The sequence below is a fragment of the Phodopus roborovskii genome, unplaced genomic scaffold, assembly GCF_943737965.1.
Source record: "Phodopus roborovskii unplaced genomic scaffold, PHOROB, whole genome shotgun sequence".
Lineage (NCBI taxonomy): Eukaryota > Metazoa > Chordata > Mammalia > Rodentia > Cricetidae > Phodopus > Phodopus roborovskii.
Genome location: NW_026126691.1, coordinates 2,283,813 through 2,302,942, shown reverse-complemented (window position 1 = coordinate 2,302,942; position 19,130 = coordinate 2,283,813). Strand labels below are relative to the sequence as shown.

Genomic DNA, 19,130 nt, shown 5'->3' with positions numbered 1-19,130 from the left:
CAAAGCCAATAATTGGACTTCTGGTCTATGGTTTTATTCTTTCTTACCATTTTCCTTTTGTCGGTGTAAGACAATATTGACAGATTCCTTTGATGGAAAGGTTCTGCCAGCATAAAGGTAGAGTCATGGCCTCATTCAAGCAGGAAATAAATTGGACATGAATGAGAATGATGCTGGTCTCTAAGGCCAACAACTCATGCCCCTGTACCAACCCTCCGTTAATACTTAGTAGCTGTGTAAGCTCAGGTTGGTCACTTAACCTCTTTGAGTCCATATCATTTTTCTCTTTGTGAAGTGGGGGTAGTTATATTTATCTTACTTGTATGTGTGCCTCTTCTGTACTCCAGAGAGTCAACCTCAGTGAGAGTTCCTCCTGAGCACTAAATTATTATGTGCGGCTTTTCATTCACCCATTCTTCCTGTTGGCTATGCTTGTCATTGATACTATGTCTTTTGTAGTTCAGTTGGCCAAGGAAGAAAGAAAGCCTTTTTTCTTCCCATTTTGTAGAAACTCAGAGGTTTCCTACTTTAAAAAGATTTATTGTTTATTTCTTGTGTGATACATGTACATACATATCTGTGTGCACATGTGTGTGCAGATGCACACTTCCTTGTGTGCATATGGAAGCCAGAGGTTGACATCAAGTATCATTCATTGCTCCCTACCTTATTTTTGAGGCACCGTCTCTCTGAGCTTAAAGCTCATTGCCTCTGCTCTGCTGTATGGACTGTAAATCCCAGACAAGTCTCAGCAAGTCTCTTGACTCTACCACCCAGCACTAAGATTGCAGGCTGGCTTTTAATTCCAGTGCTGAGAATCCAAACTTAATCTTGTGGTGAGAACCCTGCTGCCTGAGCATGTCCTCGGCCCTTGTGCCTTTCTCTGGCTTGTTTTTCCCCTGCTATCTATATGCCCGTGTGACTGCAGCTGTGCCACCACCCACAAAGCCCTGCCCTCCTGTTTTCTCCAAGCAGACCTTGCTTCTTCTTTTTCTTTATTCTTCTCTCAAATATTACATCCCAACCACAATTTCCCCTCCCTCCTCTCCTACCAGTCTCTACCACCTACCTCCCCTCTCCCCCACAGCCACTCTTCCTCCATTTCCCTTCAGAGAAGATCAACCCCCCCCCCCCGAGTATGTCAACCAACCATTGCATATCAAGTTGCAATAAAACTAAGCCTCATATTAAGGCTGTACGAGACAACTCGGGAGGAGTAAAGGGTCCCAAAAGCATGCAAAAGAGTCAAGAGTCAGAGGCAGCCCCTGCTCCCACTGTTAGGAGTCTCACAAAAATATCAAGCTATACAACTGTAGTGTATATACAGAGGACCCAGGTCAGACCCATTGCAGGTTCACTTGCTATTGGTTCAATCACTGTGAACGCCTATGAGTTCTGTTTAGTTGATTTTGTGAGCCATGTTCTCCTGGTCCTCAACCACTCTGGCTCCTCCAATCCTTCCTCCTGCTTTCTGCAGGATTCCCTGAGTTCCACCTAATGTTTGGCTGTGGGTCTCTGTGTCTATTCCCATCATTCTCCAAGCAGACCTTTGATGTCCACTGAGGTGTGCTCACAGTGGGCCTTCCCCATGGTCCCTCAGCATAGACAATGTTGTTCTGTGGGAATGGCTTGGCCCTACTCCAGGCCCAGTTGCTGGAAAAGATATCCTATTTGCCCACAGAGATGTAGGTTTTTTGAATAAGAATGAGGACAAAGTGTGAAGTGCAGCAATTGGCCTTTTGACCCACATGAGTCCTGTTGAGACTTCTGAGTAGATCCCAAAGGGAAGAAGCTCATTACAGAAAGGAAGGAGGAGGTCCAGAGATGTTATCCTGGCAAATGGCATCAAGGAACTTTTAAGCCACTGTGTGCTGTGTTCCATTTCTGTAGCCTGCAACACTTTTGGAATATTTTCATTCCCAGTAGTTCTTTCTCTCCTTGCTATTGATATCTGAGGTACATGGAAAATTCTACTTTCCATTTGTCTGTGAAGAAACTGAGGCCCAGAAGTGTCATGCACCTGTCAACACATCACGTAGATAATCTGTGGTAAAGTTAGGTTAGGAAGCCAGTTCAGGTTGCTATTTCCACCTCTAGTCGTAGGACCAGGCTGTGGCTCTGGCTCTGAGGATGTTAAAATCCCTCATTGTGAGGACACTAATGTCTCTGACTGTCAGAGTAGGGCAACCTTTTTCTTCTTTCTCTCCTCTTCCCAGGACACATTTGTGGAACAGGTTTCAGAGGAGCAGAATGTGTCACGTATTTGGAATGTCTATTCCAGTCATACCCACATTATGTAAATATGTACACAAAGCCTTTGCATATTTGTTTCATGTGCAGTGGTGGGTGCACTATGATTCCTGAGCTGTGCTCCTCAGCCCTTCCATAGCCCCTCATTGCTCACTTAATGGAGTGTGAAGTTTGCTTGTAGGGACTCCAGGTCTCCTGTAATCTGTTCTAGCCCTTCTCATCTCGCCTTTAAGGCAGTCTCTCTCTCTCTCTCTCTCTCTCTCTCTCTCTCTCTCTCTCTCTCTCTCTCTCTCTTGTCTGTCTCACCAGGCTCTTTTCTTCAACATGTCTCCCCTGTTGGAGGCAAGACTGTGTTCCACACCTTTCTCCCATGTTCTTATGCATCTCCCTCTTCAAGATGAGTTCTGAAATACCCTTGCTTTTCCTATTTAAAACAAACCCCTTGCCAGTACTCTCTCTCCCTCATCCCTCATCTCTTTGCCTTCATTTATTTGAAGTAGTTGTTCATGTTTCTCATCTAAGGGTTGGGGTGCTAATAAAGCCCTCATGAGCTGGGACAAAAGGAAACTGTTATCTGAAAGCCTGGCCACCACCTATTTTGGTAAGGATCTTGGACTAAGAATGGTTTTTCTTTCCCCTTTAAAAAATGTTTTTACAAAAACACAACTCCCCCCTTTTCCACAAGATCCAGCAGTTCCACTCTTAGGCCTATACCCAAAAGATGCATCTTCATACAACAAGGACATACAACTATGTCCATAGTAGCATTATTTGTAATAGCCAGAACCTGGAAGCAACCTAGATGCCCCTGAGCTGAAATGTGGTACATTTACACAGTGGAGTACTACTCTTAAAAACAAAACAAAACAAAACAAAACAAAACAAAACAAAAAAAATACCTAATGGAATCTTGAAATTCACAGTCAAATGAGTGGAACCAGAAGAAACCATCCTGAGTGAGGTAACCCAGTCACAAAATGACAAACAGTATGTACTCACTCATATATAGATGTAGAACAAAGGATCACCAGCCTACAATCACACCTCCAGAGAAGCTAGGAAACAAGGAGGACCCTAAGAGAGACATACATGGTCCCCCAGAGAAGGGGAGAGGGACAAGATCTCCTGAGCAAATTGGGAGCAGGCAGGAAGGGAGAGGGAGTAAGAAGAAGAGAAGGGTAGAAAAGGAGGGGAGAGAAGGACATGAGAGAGCAGGAAGATTGAGTCAGGGGAAGAATAGAGGACAGCAGGAAAAGAGATACTGTAATAGAGAGAACCATTATAGGTTTAAAGAGAAATCTGCCACCAGGGAAATGTCCAGAGACTTACAAGGATGACCCCAACTAACAATCTAAGCAATAGTGGAGAGACTACCTTAAATGCCCTTCCTCTAGACTACCTTATATGCCATCCAATACCCTTCATCCAGTAGCTAATTGAAGCAGAGACAGACATCAACAGCTAAATAAACTCTGAACCGAACTCCTGGAATCCAGTTGCAAAGAAGGAGGAATAATGAGCAAAAGAGTCAAGACCAGATTGGAAAAACCCACAGAAACAGCTGACCTGAACAAGGGGGAGCTCATGGACCCCAAACTGATAGCTGGGAAACTAGCATAGGACCAACCCAGACCCCCTGAACGTGGGTATTAATTAGGAGTACTCTGGTAGTGGATCAATATTTATTCCTACTGTACAAATGGGACTTTGGGAGCCCACTCCACATAGATGGATACTTCCTCAGCCTAGACACACAGGGGAGGGCCTAGGCCCTGCTCCAAATGATATGACAGACTTTGAAGACTCCACATGGAAGGCCTCACCCTCCCTGGGGAGCAGAAAGGGAATAAGATAGGGAGTTGGTGGGAAGGAGAGGGAACTGGGATTGTAAAATAAGCTTGTTTCAAATTTAAATAATAAAAATAGATAAGTTGTAAAGAATCTTGAAAATTAAATTTACTTTTAGTAGGTACGGAAATTAACCAGACTCAAAGCCTATGAACCTCAATGAACTTTTAAATAGAGGCACTTCACCATGGATTTTGTGCTTTCACTATTGAACATATTTGTATGTATTTATCTACTATCAAAAATAAGAATTTCATGACATAATCCCCTTTATCTCCTCCTTCATAACTCATGTCCATCACCTGCGTATGGTCAGCTGCAGGTACTCAACTTCAAGATGACCTCCCACCTTGCTTCCTGGGATGCTTTTCCTCCACTATGTTTACAGGAGAACCTTGTCTCTGCCATCCCATGCAGCTTTCTGCTTTTCCTCTTGTGTTTGTATTTATGAGGTAAAATATAAAGTCCTCAAGAGACAAGGTCATGCCTTACATTCTTTATATTCCCCACAGATCTTATTGGCATGTAGATAATTGATGTGCCATGGTAGATTGAAGGAAAATATCTTATCATTTTTCTGGGCACCAGTGTTTGCTGATTTGTTCTAGACTCTATCTCCAAATAGGTCATATTTCCTCATTCCCATGAATTAATTCTATTTGTTTTTCTCTTTGTCTTATATTCCCTTTATGCATTGTTTCCCTGCTTACCAATGGAAATCCTGTCCATTCTCCAAGACTTATTTTATATTCTATTATTCTCTTAGCTGTGTGTGTGTGTGAGTGAGAGAGAGAGGGAGAGAGAGACAGACAGACAGACAGAGAGATGTGGGGGCCAAAGCTTGATGTTGGATGCATTTCTTCATATGCTGTCTACCTTCACTTTTAAGACACTAAATCTAGAGCTCATTGGTTTGAACAGGCAGGCAGATCAGAGTGTGCCAGGTGTCTGACTATCTCCACTTCTCCAGCATTGGAGTCATAGAACTATGCCACCATTTCTAGGTTTTATGTTGGTGCTGGGGATATGAACTCAGGTACTCAGGTGTCATGTGTCCTGCCTGATACTATCATTTTTATAAAGCCTTTTGTCAGCCTTCCTCTTAAACCATCACCTTCTCACTCTTCTTGTCTGGTGAGCATTTGTATTGTTCAATTTTATATAGTGTGATTCTGTTCCACTCATCTTTCCATCTTGGAGACACTAAGTACCTTCAGGGCAAGGCTGGTTACTCTCTCGTTGTGTCCGGTACTTTGCTCACTGCCCTATAATCAATAAATATCTGTTGTAATGAATTAATTTGAATAGGTTAAATTATATCATTCTGCCTCTGCATTCCCCTCCTCTTAAATGATAGCCCCTGACCTAGCTCTGTGTGAATTTCCTCAAGTTTCATTTTGGTAATGGAAGAAATACCAGGCAGAAGAAAGGATATATATCTACAGCCAGTCAGCATGATCTATTGTGTTTGAATGTGAATATTGGAAACATAACTTATAAGAAAGCCATTTCAATTATTTGTAAAATATTTAAATAGTATAATCCAATTTACATTCTATCATTTCTAACAGCTGTAAAATTTACTTTACACCAAAGTTAGCTCGATCACTTTAATTCAGTCTGGAAAAACAGTACAAATGAAAGCTTAATTTGTATTTAATCTCCCCTTTTGTTTCTACATTATTGCCTCTGAATCGTTCCTTTTAGTGATTGAGTTTTAAACCAGAGAAAAGAAAAAGGCTCAATGAAATATTTGAGAGGAATATAACCCATAATGAAAAGTTTAGAGTAAATGTTTAAAAATCCCATCTGGCTTTGTTATTTGGGTTTTCAATACTTGACAGTGTCTTTGTTTTAAAACCTGAGGTCTGAGTCATGTGGGTTACTTTGTGGGAATATGAGGCCTGTGACTCCCTGGTATCTAAACCCAGGTGACTCACTTGGAGTGGGTGAAGTTTAGATCTTGTCATATGAAAATTGGCAGGGGGTCCACATATGAGTAATTATTATTTAGTGTGTTGGTGGTGCTTGTGTATCCAAGGAACATTATCAGCACTTTGGTTAGCTTTTCTCTGTACATCCTGGTCATCTTCTAGCTGCTGGCACCAGCAGGGTATTGTCACAGGAAAAGGTAACAGAGCTATGACAACTTTGTCGTCCCTGTATTAACATTAGATCTTTTGTATGGGTTGGGAAGATGATTCCAGGCAGAGGTTGGATGGCCAACCTGACTTTTTTATGTTTATTTATCTAGCAACTGTGGATGTAGAGAACTCTTCTAGAGGTTCACATATGCCCCTACCTGAGCTCCCTTTTCTTATCCTGCTGTTACTATATCCCTCCTGCCTCCAGTAAGACTGATTGAAGCAGAGAGTTGGCCAACTGGAAGATGCTTCTGTGAAGTGAACACATGGCTTGGATTTCATTTTGACCAGTGACGAAAACTAAAGTAAAAGTATGGAGAGTTAGTATGTTCAAGATCATCTATATCCAAAGAGTTAGAGGAGACAGTAACACCTTATACTTTAGACAGATGTCAGAGAGTAAACATAAGTGATCTCTTGGGACAAGACTGTAAAAAGCAATAGAGATAATGAGAAATATTCAACAGTGCCATCACATCCTCAGGAAGGAAAAAAAGGGCCAAGATGTCTGTGTGTCTAGATGCTTATACGAGTCCACAAGACACACAAAAAGTGTCTAAATACTTGTGTGACTTCACAAGGTCAGATTTGAAGTTGTGACAGAGTAATTCTGAAAACTGTTAAGACTTATAGGACCCTTTCCTCTCTGTATTTCAAATAATCCTTGGAGCAATACTGATTTTGGTCTAGCATGGAGTACTGACCCTACTTCACAGATGAGCAACTGGAGATCTAAGAGTGTTAGGACTTGCCTAAGGTCAAACTGCTAATGGAATGATGAATTAGCTTTCAGGGAAAACCTAGTATCCCTGCTTCATTAATAAGTCTTCCTTTTACAACATTGTGCCTTATAATATTGTCAGGAATTTATAATGCTTCCAGAGAGCAGAGCTATCAGAGGCTGAGGGTTCTGAATGCAAGAGGGATGGAAATAGGTCAGTGGTATTGCAGATAAAGATTCAGAGAGTCCAGGATGTTTATTCTGCCTAGGATGATAGAGTGGCATACTTTCCTACTACTGCCTTCACCCCATTACGTATATTTAGGGCCAGTGATGCTAGCCTTAGGGATCCCCTTTCCTCTTTGAGAGGAATTGACTTTTCTATTACTGTTTCCCCAAATCTCTTTCTATAACATGACATCTCAGCAGCAGGCTGAGCAATAGAGGCAAGTGCCTCTCTAAGATGATTCCTCCCAAGAATTCCTTAGAACTAGAACATTTTCCATCAAGGGAATCTATCTTACTGTCAAGTTTGTTTGTTTTTCTTCATCATGTGTGAGTTCCTAGGAGCATGGCTTGCATCCTGTGCATGCTTACCGCTCCCCTAACTAGGCAGTGCTAGGTTCCTACTGAATGGGACAAGAAAGTGAGTAGATAAATGCGTCAATGAAATGCATTGCTAGAATGATATCAGTATTTATATATATCAACCAGTTTCTGATTAGTCTAATAGGCATGCCAACTCAGAAGGTGACATAATGGTTATAATTTTAATTCTTGGGGAAGTCTAAGGAAATGCTACCTTACTTAGAGCAGAATAGAACCTTCCATGTTTAGTGAGAGGGTCTGATGATCTAATTGGCTTGATTTCTTGGTCAATACTGTTTTCTGAGGTAAGTTGCTTTCTCCATCCTTAACATGCAAGACAGAGTGGACTCAATATCATAGAGGACAGACACTAGAGTAGCAAGAGAGCTCCAGGAGTTCCATCAATCTATCTTATTGAACCCAAGACTTTTGCTCTGTCTTGGCAAGAGCTGTTTGGTGCTCAAGAATCATCAGGTCCATCTGCAGTGTTACCCTGTCTTCTAGTGGTACATGCTTTCTTTAGTTCAAAGGTACCAAGAAGACCATTCATAACACACAACACTTTCTGAGTCTTGACTAAGGCAGGCTTTTCTCCCATGCAAGTCTGTGTCATTCTCTCATCAGAAGGCATATCTGTTCTCCAGGTGACTACTAAGAGGCAGCACTTTCCTGGTCAGGTTAGCCCTCAGCCCTCTTCCTGCACCAATAGTTCCTTATCTTCCTTATCACCAATAGTTCACATGACTCTGACACAATAGCAGCAATCATCTTGGTTGATATGAGGTGGTGACAGTATGAGGAGAGGATTGTATTGTTTTTAAGAGTGCCCAAAGTCCAGAGTGTGAGGGGTTGGGGATTTGGGAAAAGGGATTTTCTCTTCCTTTTTGTTTGAATGTACCCATCTATTTCTACCTGCTGTACTGATATGCTTTTCCATGGTGTGATTGTTACTTTTCCAGTTGCTGTGACCAAACACAATTGAAGGGGAATGGTTTGTTTTGGCTTGTAGTTCAAAAGGATACAGACCATCATGGCCAAGAAAACACCAGAAGCTTAGGCAGCTGGCCCCACTGCATGTGCAGTCAAGAAGGAGAGAGAATGTTGAGTCAGTCTAAGTGTGTCCATAGCAGCTCCCCTTCAATCACAGCCTCAGATAGGTTGAGATAAAAGATGCCTAGAGCAAGCTATCAAAACCAACTATATTGGGAAGCTCTAGGTTTGACTTTGAGAGAGTCTGCTTCAATGAATAAGGTAGAAGAGTGATTGGGGATGATCACCAATATCAACCCTGGGACATCCACAATCCACATGCACACACACACATATGCATATATTTGTGTGTCCACCTACATACACATATACATACTATACACACATGAAAATTTAAAAAAAGGAAGCAGAGAGATGAATCTAACACCCATCTAGTTTTATCCTTTTTATACAATCTAGGATCCCAGCCTAGTCTGGGATGGTACCACCCACATTTAACATGGGTCTTCTCCTTGCAATTAACCTAATCTACATAATCCCTCCCAAATATGCCCTGGGACTTGTATCCAAGTGATTCAAGATCCTGTCAAGTTGACAATCATATTAAACCATGGCATGTGCCTTGGAATGTAGTGAAATGTCTGTATCACAGAGGTGATGGAGATGTTTTTCCTATAGTCCCTTTGCCAAGCATGGGAGGGAGGGTTCCTTGAACAAACCATTGGATTGCCATTCATCCTTATATTTCTGTGCTGAAATTAGCTGTTTCTACACATGTGATTACTAACTGCAATATGAAATTCACCAATGTTAGCAATATCCTCTCACATTTATACTGTAGGTATAATTTTAAAGTTTTTTCCCTTTGTCATTGCTGTTAGTACTCATATTCCTATGTTTGCATATCATTTATGTCCAAGGACTATTATGCATTTCCTGGTGATGCTGTTAAAATCCAATGTATGGAAACTGTTTATAGCAGCAGATGTTACAAATCTGGGACTCTGGATTAATGTCAGTTTCTGAATGTAGAGTGCTTTAGTTAATTCCACCCAAGGACAGATGATATCATCTAGGAAGGAGGAATATATTAGACTCTGTCAGCTTGAAGGTAGTAAAAGGTGGTGATATGTTACAAGGAGTACTAAAAGGTCATTCAAAGAAGAGATATTGCTAATAATTCAATTAAAGTTTTCATGCTGACATTTTACAAATTTCAGTGTGAGCCCTAAAACATTTTTAGAGCTAGCTAAATTTAGACCCTAGATTGGAAAAACAAGGGTCAAATAAGATTCACACAGTTCCTTTGTGAGATGATCATAGGTGGTACTCTCTTTGTCCAGAGAGTTTTAGCCAACTGATCCATTGACACTCCCTTGATATTTAGGTATAGCTACATATAGCTGTCCCTGTGTCTGCAAGGACCTGGCTCCTGAACTTCCTGTGGATACTGAAATCCACAGCTGCTGAAGTCCCTTAGATGAGACAATACTGTATTTACCTGTAACCTATACATATAGGTTAGATATAGGTTCCACATATATAATGTGTTATATGTATATGCATAGGTTATATGTATATAATGTCTTCCTGTGGACATTAACTCATCTCCAGATTACTAGCAATACATAACACACTGTGGACACTGTGTACATAGAGGTATACCATGTTGTTAGGAGATAATGATAATACACACCTGAACATGTTCATTACAGATGGTCTCTTCCTCGGTGTTGTCAATCTGAGCTTGGTGGCATCAATGGAACTGCAGCTCTTAAATACTAACTGCAGATGATATATTCTCTATTGGGGTGCTTTTGTTATGATTCTGCTTTGGTATAGAGGAGCTGACTCATTCAGGTATTTGACCTTCAAGAAACCTGTGTACTTTGTTCTTCCCGGTAAACCTAAAATAGAGTGGGGATAGAAGGTGCACATGATTGGATGTGACCATTCTCTTATTTAGAGTTTCTGTTGCTGTGAAAAGACACCTTAACCGCAGCAACTCTTATAAAGGAAAACATTTAATTGGGGCTTGCTTACAATTTCAGAGGTTTAGTCCATTACCATCATGGGGGGACATGGCAGCATGTAGGCAGACGTGGTGCTGAAGAAGGAGCTGAGGGTTCTACATCTTGATTGACAGGCGACCGGAAGTGAACTGTGTTCCACACTGGCTATAGCTTGAGCCACCCACACAGTGACACTTCTTCCAGCAAGGCTACACCTAGCTCAACAAAGATACACCTCCTAATTGTGCCACTTCCTATGGGACCATTTTCTTTCAAACCATCACAACCATGTTGGCTGAGTAGGTGGGCAGCTAAGTCAGGAAGCCTGGAATAAGGGTCCCCAAGGTTTCCCCAGATTCTTCTCTCTTCTTAGGATGGAATGATTCTTTCTTGAGAAGGCTATAGGCTGAGAGCCACTCAGCTCCTCCAAATAGCTCTCCCTAATGTTCTGTCACAGACTTCTTCCTGTCATGGTGTTTTCTCAATGTCTTGGAAGTGATCAGTATGTATGTGAGTTCACAGGTCTGTGTGTATTCAGTAGTTAGCTATCATTTTCTGCTGTGTACCTGGTGTCAAGGCCTTAGTGAGATTGGAAGGGAGTGGCTCAGTAGTAGAAGCACACATAGAGGTGCTGGCACAAACAGAAGTCAAATGAGGAGAGGCAGGAAGGAGGAACAAAGCAGCAGCATGCTAGATGTCATGCGACTTAGGGATATCTGCAAAAAGAATCATATTCTGGAGTTAACTGGGGAAACCGAGAGCAAAGACCTTTTGAATGGCCAGAACTTAGTGAGTACAGAGAGCCAAGCAGAGGCATGTGTGACTTCAGAGTGAATGACAGGGGCAGAACTGAGCCTGGAGAGATGACAGGGTCAGGTTATAGTAGTCCTTGTGGGCTATAGCCAGCAGTTTCATTTCTTAAAACGTTAAATAATTATAAAGACATACCAAACCCCTACTTCTGATATACATAGTAAATGGGATCACATTTCTTTTGTTGTTCCCTCTATGGACACTTTCAGCTAATGTTCAGACTGATTTCCATGTCTTTTGAGATGTCTTCTTTGGCAATGAGAGGAGCAGCTGTGGGAGTCTCAAGACTGGGTATCTCAGAAATTCTGTGTGAGGAGAGGGAGATGAGTATCATTCCTGTGTATCATATACACAGGAGACACTTAATGCTTGCTTGATGATGAGTTGGAGGTGACCTCCATCTCTCAGGAATACAGAATTGGGTTGGATCCCACAAAGCCATCTGAGCATTGTTTAGCAAAGGGTCCTGGGAGGGGGAGTGGCCTGACTGCATCTGCTTTGCCATCCTATGTGTACACTCGGTCTACCTGAAGCCAATCCTACTATGGCAATTCATCTTATTAAATGAAAACTCCTCCCTGTACCCCTTCTGACACTCTCCTGATGCTGGCTATGGAAGCCAGGGGTATGTGACAAAAGCCTACTTATTATAGTTTGTAAAGGGAACTGTGGCTGCTAGGGAGTGCTCAAATGAAGACAAATGCATTGTTAAGTTTTTATGGACCAAGGCCACACTTTCATTAAGCATAATTTGCATAACATAACCAATGTTCAAGGCCAAATGGTCCTCATGCCCCAAAGACAGCTCCTGACAACCTACTAGACTGGTGGTGAGGCCTCCAGCTCAGCCCCTCAGGTCAGGGATCCTCTTCTTCCCCTTGCTGTCTCAGCACACTGGTTGCTACAGAACTATTGTTTTGACCTCTCTAGGTAAATGCTGATGATTCTGAAACTCTGTGTCTCTCTGCAGCACACATCCAGCTGCTGTCTGGGTAGAGTTCAGGACTCTTTTTCCCATTTGGCCTTGGCTTTCTGGCCAAAGCACGTAAGTGCTGCTTGGGCATTTTATGGGATCCGTTTTGTCCATCATGGAAGGATTCTGGTTCGTCTCTACAGTTGGTCCAGGCAGACCTTGTGACAATATTGGAGGTAAAAGGCAGACTTGGTAATTAGAGATGTCATGCCTCTTTATTTCATGCTGGACAGTGAAGCTGTCTGATAGTGTCCTGGGGGTGCTCAGTATTGGCCTTTGACAGCACCCACCTTCATTACATGCTAACACCCCCAGAGACACTTGGAGGTCAAGCTTCCCCACCTTGCACTGCAAAGCAATTATCATCCCTTCTTGTTGCAGGTGAGTGTTCAGTATCACATGATAGATTTTTGCTGGTAATCAGAAGTTTCTGCCCATTGGTTTTCCGGATCTTCTTGTGTGTTGACATTTACAAGGTGTATGTCATGGAGGTGAGCTAGAGAATGAGAGATTAGAAAGTGGAGAGGGAAGGTGAGGATTATTATATTCATTTAACGACAATTTCTGTATGTATACCACTTCTAGAAGAGACCATAGATGTGTATCTCATACTTGCATGAACAGTGAAGGAGATGGCATGAGGAGATTCTGTTAGTAGCTGTGATGATCTATTGCCTTAATGATTTCATTGCTTGCCAAATTAAAAAATAATCTTGCTGTTGCACAGAGCCCTCTCCTCATCAGGCAATTCATTGTGAGGCATTTACTGTAGAGCAGAGCCCTGAGGAGGAATTCTGGTCTTCTGTAAGCTGCTTTGGGGTTTTAATATACATGTATACATGTATTTGTGGCTACTTGGACAGTTTGATTCTTTTTAGCTCACAGGACAAGAGTGTGTATTTCTATACCTGATGTTGAAGTTTGTTCATGGATTTGAAGGATTCATAGATTTGGTTAGAAATTAATGGTGATTTTGTTAATAAAGCTTTCTTCCACTATTACACTAGCCATTGCAAGGATAGATGTGTGTGTGTGTGTGTGTGTGTGTGTGTGTGTGTGTGTATGTGTGTACCCCAGTGTGTGTAAGTGTGTGTGTTTAGGGAGCATGTGACAGTTAATCTTGATTGTCAACTGGATTAGATTGGTATTTGTCTAGGTTAGTAAAGTACACCTCTCCAGGTATTGGTGAAATCATTTTCAGATGACATTAGCGAAGGACAGAAGACCTGTCCTAAAATATAGGCAGCACCCTAAACAGACTAGGACAAAGTACAGGCATCATTTTTTTCTGTTCCCCTCTTACACTGGTCTGATCCAGCATCCCCTTCCCATCATTGTGAACAGAAAGGATTGAAACTGTGAACCCAGATGCATTCTTTCTCCTGAAGCAGTTTTGCTCAGTTATTTTATAACAGTGACCAAAAATCTGGCTAACACATAGCTCAATGTGCCTTGTGGATAGTTTGAACTAATCCCCAGCATTATGTATGGGAATTTTAAGTGAGAGCCTGTAGCATGGGCAGGTTCCCAGGAGCTATTTTCTGAGATTGTTGGAAGCTTAATAATCTGAATCATCCACCAAGAATCCAAGGTCACAGTGGAAGAACAGTACCAGGTGACAAGTTCCCCGGGTTAGAGAAGGCCAGTGGAGACCCATTAAGAGAGGTCAGATGCCTGTGTAACTTGGAGTCATCCTGGATGAGATCATAGATAGCTCTGTAAACAAGACCTTCATCCAGCAGTGTTGAAAGCTCCAGGATCTCATTATTGTATGAACTTGATCATGGCTTCAAGGAAGTGATACAAGACCTCAGTGTAACTCCATGATTGCCGTGTGCTTATTCTGCTCTGTCTGCTTTTCCTGGTGGGTATTTAGGTGTTCAACAAAGCGGAGTCCTATTTGCCACTAAAACTTCCTTGGGAGGTGGAGGGGGCCTTGAGAATATTGGAAGTTATTAGTACAGAATCCCAAGTCATCATGGTAGGCCTACTCAGGTCTCAGGCTTCCTTACTGATGTTTCTTTCCATGCCTTTGTTGAAGTGTCCTACTGAATCTGGTGGCCTGCAGGCCTCAAAAGCACCCTTTCAGAGTGTTAATCCCCTCAAAGGTAGGGATTAGTAATCCTGTTTTGGATGTGAGTTCTGTCTTAAAAAAATAGTTTTAGACTTACTTATTTTTTTCTATAGTTGAGTGTTTTGCCTGCTTACATGAATATGTATTGTGTGTGCGTGTGTGAGTGTTTGTGTGTGTGTGTGTGTGTGTGTGTGTGTGTGTGTGTGTGTGTGTGCGTAGAAGTCAGAGGAGGGTATTTGATCCCCTGAACCTAGATTTCATATGAAAGTTAGCTTTCATGTAGGTACTGGACAAAGAGTCCAGGTCTTTTGCCAAAGCATCCATTGCTCTTATCTGCTCTAGCCTCATCTTATCTTTTTAATCAGCAGAACTTTAAAAGGTCTTTATGCACCCCTTTAGCTCTATCATAGAAATGTCTACTGCAATTGCTGTACATCCAATCAGGCCATGCATATTAGAAATGGACATGATACTGATGCATTAGTTCTTTAGCTGTGTGGAAGTTCACCAAAAAGAGAAGTCTTAGCTATATGGCCTTAGAGGTCAGGGACCATGTCTCATTTATTTTTTTAAAGAAATACATTTCTTTTATCTTGTTCAATTAAAATATGACTACATCATTTCCCTCTTTTCTGTTCCTCCTTCCTATTCTTCTGATGTACCCCCTACTCACTCTCAAATTCATTCTTTTTCTTTGTTATTACATATATGTATAAATGTATAGAACATAAATAAAACCTTCTGAATCTGTTTAGTGTTTCCTCTATATATATGATTTCAGGGATGAGCACCTGTAATTAGATAAACTAGTAGGAGGCTCATCCTAATTCTCCCTGTCTCCTTAGTTGTTTATAGTGTTTTGTCTAGGGGCAGGGCTCCAGATTTCCCCCTTCCATGATAGTGTGTCTCCTGGTGTTGTCACTGTTCAGGTCCTGTTTGGGCAGCTGTATCTTGGGTGATGCTCTCTGTCATTGCTACTTCATAACTGTAATTTCTCTATAGTTATGAGTCATAATATAAATATTTTGGGATATAGAGGTTTGCCAGAGGGGCCATGATCCACAGGCTTTAGAACCACTGATCTAACACCATCAGATTATGGTGAGGATTTGTTTGTTTGGTTGTTTTTTTTTTTTTATTAATTGAGGTGGAATATGGGAAAGAATTGTAGAAATGCAGGTGTCAGACCATATTCTTTCTCTCCTTTAAGAATTTGATATAGACATGGCACAGTACACATATCTTCCTGACTCAATTCCAACAGAGACCAGCACTAGACTATTTCAGTCCCAGGACTCGGTGCCTTGACGAGGCTTCTAGCAGCCACTGAATACATGCTGTTGAATGGCCAAAACCATAGTGTAGAAATTGGAATTTGCATTTACCAAGGTTAAGAGAAGACTAAAAATATCAAGGGTAAGATGCTTGTTTTTCTTTTGCCTGCAAGCTCTGTCTGGAATCTGTTCTATGTAACAAATATGGCAACCCACAGTCCTTCAGTGTATTGCCATTAGTCTGCGAATAATTGCCAGTCTATGCCAAGATAAGGATAGAAATGGAGCTCAAGCATATAGGAATGTCTGTGTAAGCATGGAGTTGGTGGGTTCTCCTTGCTATGTGCTGTGTAAGTCAGCATGGAAGTTGTGGACTCCACATGTCCACTTAATCACACATGGTATTCACTTCACACCAGCCAGGTGTTGTAGGCCATAAGCTGTGGAAGAAATGTTCTGTACCACATGAGGGGTAAAATATGCAGCCACAGAGCCAGCAGTCAGAGTGAACTTGAGTGGTATTGTTCATCACAGGAAGCCATTTCCTCCTGCTGTCATCTCTCTGCTGCATTGTTGACTGGGAAAGGACTGATGGAGCTGCACCCTGCCCCCAGTCGATCAAGCCAAGGTTCTTCCATTTCTGCTACAGTATTTTTCTCCATTTAAAGCTAGCCATCCTTGCGTGGCTACTTAACTGTCTCCTTTGGCCTCATTATTATTACCCTGTAATCAAATGAGCTAATTAAGTTGTTTCCTATCCACTGACCAGAGACTATTAAAACCTTGAAGGTGACTCTAGCCTTCCTCTGCTCCAGCTCCTTCATTTTTCAAAGGCAGTCAAGGCTCAGAGAGGTAAGGTATATGTCTCAGGTCACACAGATATTTAGAGACAGAACTGGGATTGGCTTCTTTCTTCCTAGATTATTCTGGTTTTCTGGTGGACTCTGAGATTCAGTTAAATTCTTTCTGATTTTATAAGAGCTGGTATGTCTGTTTTGGTAACTTAGGACCTCTGGTTGATAGGGGACCAAGTAAATCATAAGTGGGCACATTACTAAGGCTCAGTACTGAAACTGTAAATAATGGAAATTGAAGAGGTAATTTTATAAATATAAAAATAAAATTACATCCTTATATATAATTATAATTACATATAAGTTGATAATGAAGGTTAAATAAATTTAAATAATTAATGGCAAAATCTAGTATTTATGCAGTCCTGGAACGATAACTTGTGCAAGAATAGTGACTTTGTAGTCATTGTAGTTTGCTCCCTAATAAGGATTAATAAGGATTAAACTTTACACAACAGTATGTATTAGTAGAAACATGAGATGTCATTTGGAATATACTGATTCAAGTCATTTTCAGAGATGTGTCTATTAAAGAAAATGAGATCTTATTCTCTTTGTGAATTAAAATACAGGATGTCGACAGAGACCTAGGCAGGGGCATTTGTTTCCTGCAAATTCTCAGCAGGTCTTACTGTGTCTGCCATGATAGTTAGGAGACTGTGATGTGTATTGTATATCATACAATGCAATACAATGCAAACCTTGCTGTGACCTGTTGTTGTAAATAAAGTTCTGTCAGAACAGTGCTACACTCATTCAGCTAGAATTAGCCAAGGCTGCTTTATGCTCCAGAGGGGGAATTGAAGAGCTGTGATTGCTTCTTCCATATTGCTGCTTCCGTTTCCTGATGCCAGTGGACTTTCCTTTGGAAGCCCACCTCCCTGGGACTGATGAGAAAAAGAAAGGGCAATGAACTTTAATCACCATGTTCAGAAGCAGTTGTAAAACCTAGTCTCTAGCTGCTGGTTTTTAGACTATGTGTGACTCCTGGCCATCCAGGGAGAATGAAATTAACCACCCCTGGAACAAACATGCCACCCCCCCCCATTTTCTTGGGAGAATAATAAATAGAGTCAATGACTCTGGATTCTATTACTACGTAAGAGCTCTTTAAAAACATCTAGCCATCTGCTTAATAGCTAGTAATATGTTTCTAATGGTCCCTCTGAAGAAGACACTTTTAGTTCCGTACTGTAATCAGAGCCCAGCGAGGCTCCTGGAGTCATGTGATCAAAGGCCAGACACCAGCTCCCTCTGTCTGACTTGAGTGTTAGGGACTGTGATACAGAGGCTTGTAGATGGTTCTGCATAGGAAACTAGAGTTCTGGGTGCCATGTGTAGAAGCTTTACTAGCTCATCAAACCTTGGGCAGATGAGTTTATAGTCCTCAAGTCCTTTCGAATACACACATTGGCTTCTCCTTAATCTGTGTCCAGAAACAGTTGCAACTGAAGGTTGTTCATTATTATGTACCTTTCCCTCTCAGATGACATACACTGAACTACTCTCACTAAGAGCCTTGCATTCCTGGTTTTTCCCAGCCACTGGTTACAGCTTGGCAAATGATGAGTTTCCTAGCTTAAACCATACTAAATTGCAGACAAAACAAGCCATCAGCTGGGTAAATTCTGGATCTCTGTTTAGCCTGAGTAAGAAGCAGCTGATTAGCAGTGGTGTTTAGTGTTCATAATTGCCAGTAGGAGGCAAATAGTGGGCTTGGGCTGACTGGAGATTGTTTCATGATATCCAATTAACACCCATTTGATTGTTCTTAATTACTTCTGCCTGATGACAGAGGAGTAAAGATGTCATACTTCAAATGTACAAATAGCGTCTGAATCATCAATATACCTATCTTTGTAATGTCATGTTCTGTTCCTCTTAGGATGACTAACTTGCTCTTAGCAGAGAGGTGGGAAATGAAATGTCCATTTGTTCAAAATCACGATAAATAATAAGGAGAGTTGGAATACAAGCACATCAAGATAAACAAAGGGCATTTCTGTGGCATCCTGCATTAGAAATGTTTCTTTTGAAAATGTCCCACTGAAGGTGACCTGGTAGAGAAAGCTTACAATCCCAGCTACTTGGGAGGCTGAAGCAGGAGGATTCCAAGTTCAAGGCCTACCTACACCACAAAGCTAGTTTAAAACAGCCTGGGCCAGGCCTGTCCCCAACCTTGAGAGACAGCCCTTTCTAACACATGGTAATATTTTATGACTTGTTCAACTACATGGCTCAAATTCAGAGTTGTAGGAATCAGCTAAGGTGACTTGAGTGATCATAATGGACAGGATTTCATGACTAGGACCTGAAAGAAGGTTGACTGAAGTTGCCTAGAGGATGTTTCAACTGTTGTGTCTCAAAGGGTTAATGAGGGAAGGAATGACATGCTATTTTACTTCAGTAGGAAACTGGAATCATCACCCTAAGCTCCAAATCAGCCTGTGTCAGTTCCAGGACCCAACAACCAAAGGCTCTGATTGCATCATGGCCGGGAGACTCAGGCTTTGATTCTCAAGATGAAAGGTCATGTCAAAAGAAGAGGTCCTCAAGGAGATGGCCTTAATGAGAAGTCACTGGGATCTA

The 19,130-nt window shown here is 41.6% G+C and overlaps 1 protein-coding gene across 1 annotated transcript in view; it reads left to right on the top strand.

Annotated features, from left to right (window-relative positions):
* Lrmda (leucine rich melanocyte differentiation associated) overlaps positions 1–19,130 on the top strand; it is a 1,031,836-nt gene that overhangs the window by 425,703 nt on the left and 587,003 nt on the right. The gene's annotated exons all lie outside the window — the stretch shown is intronic.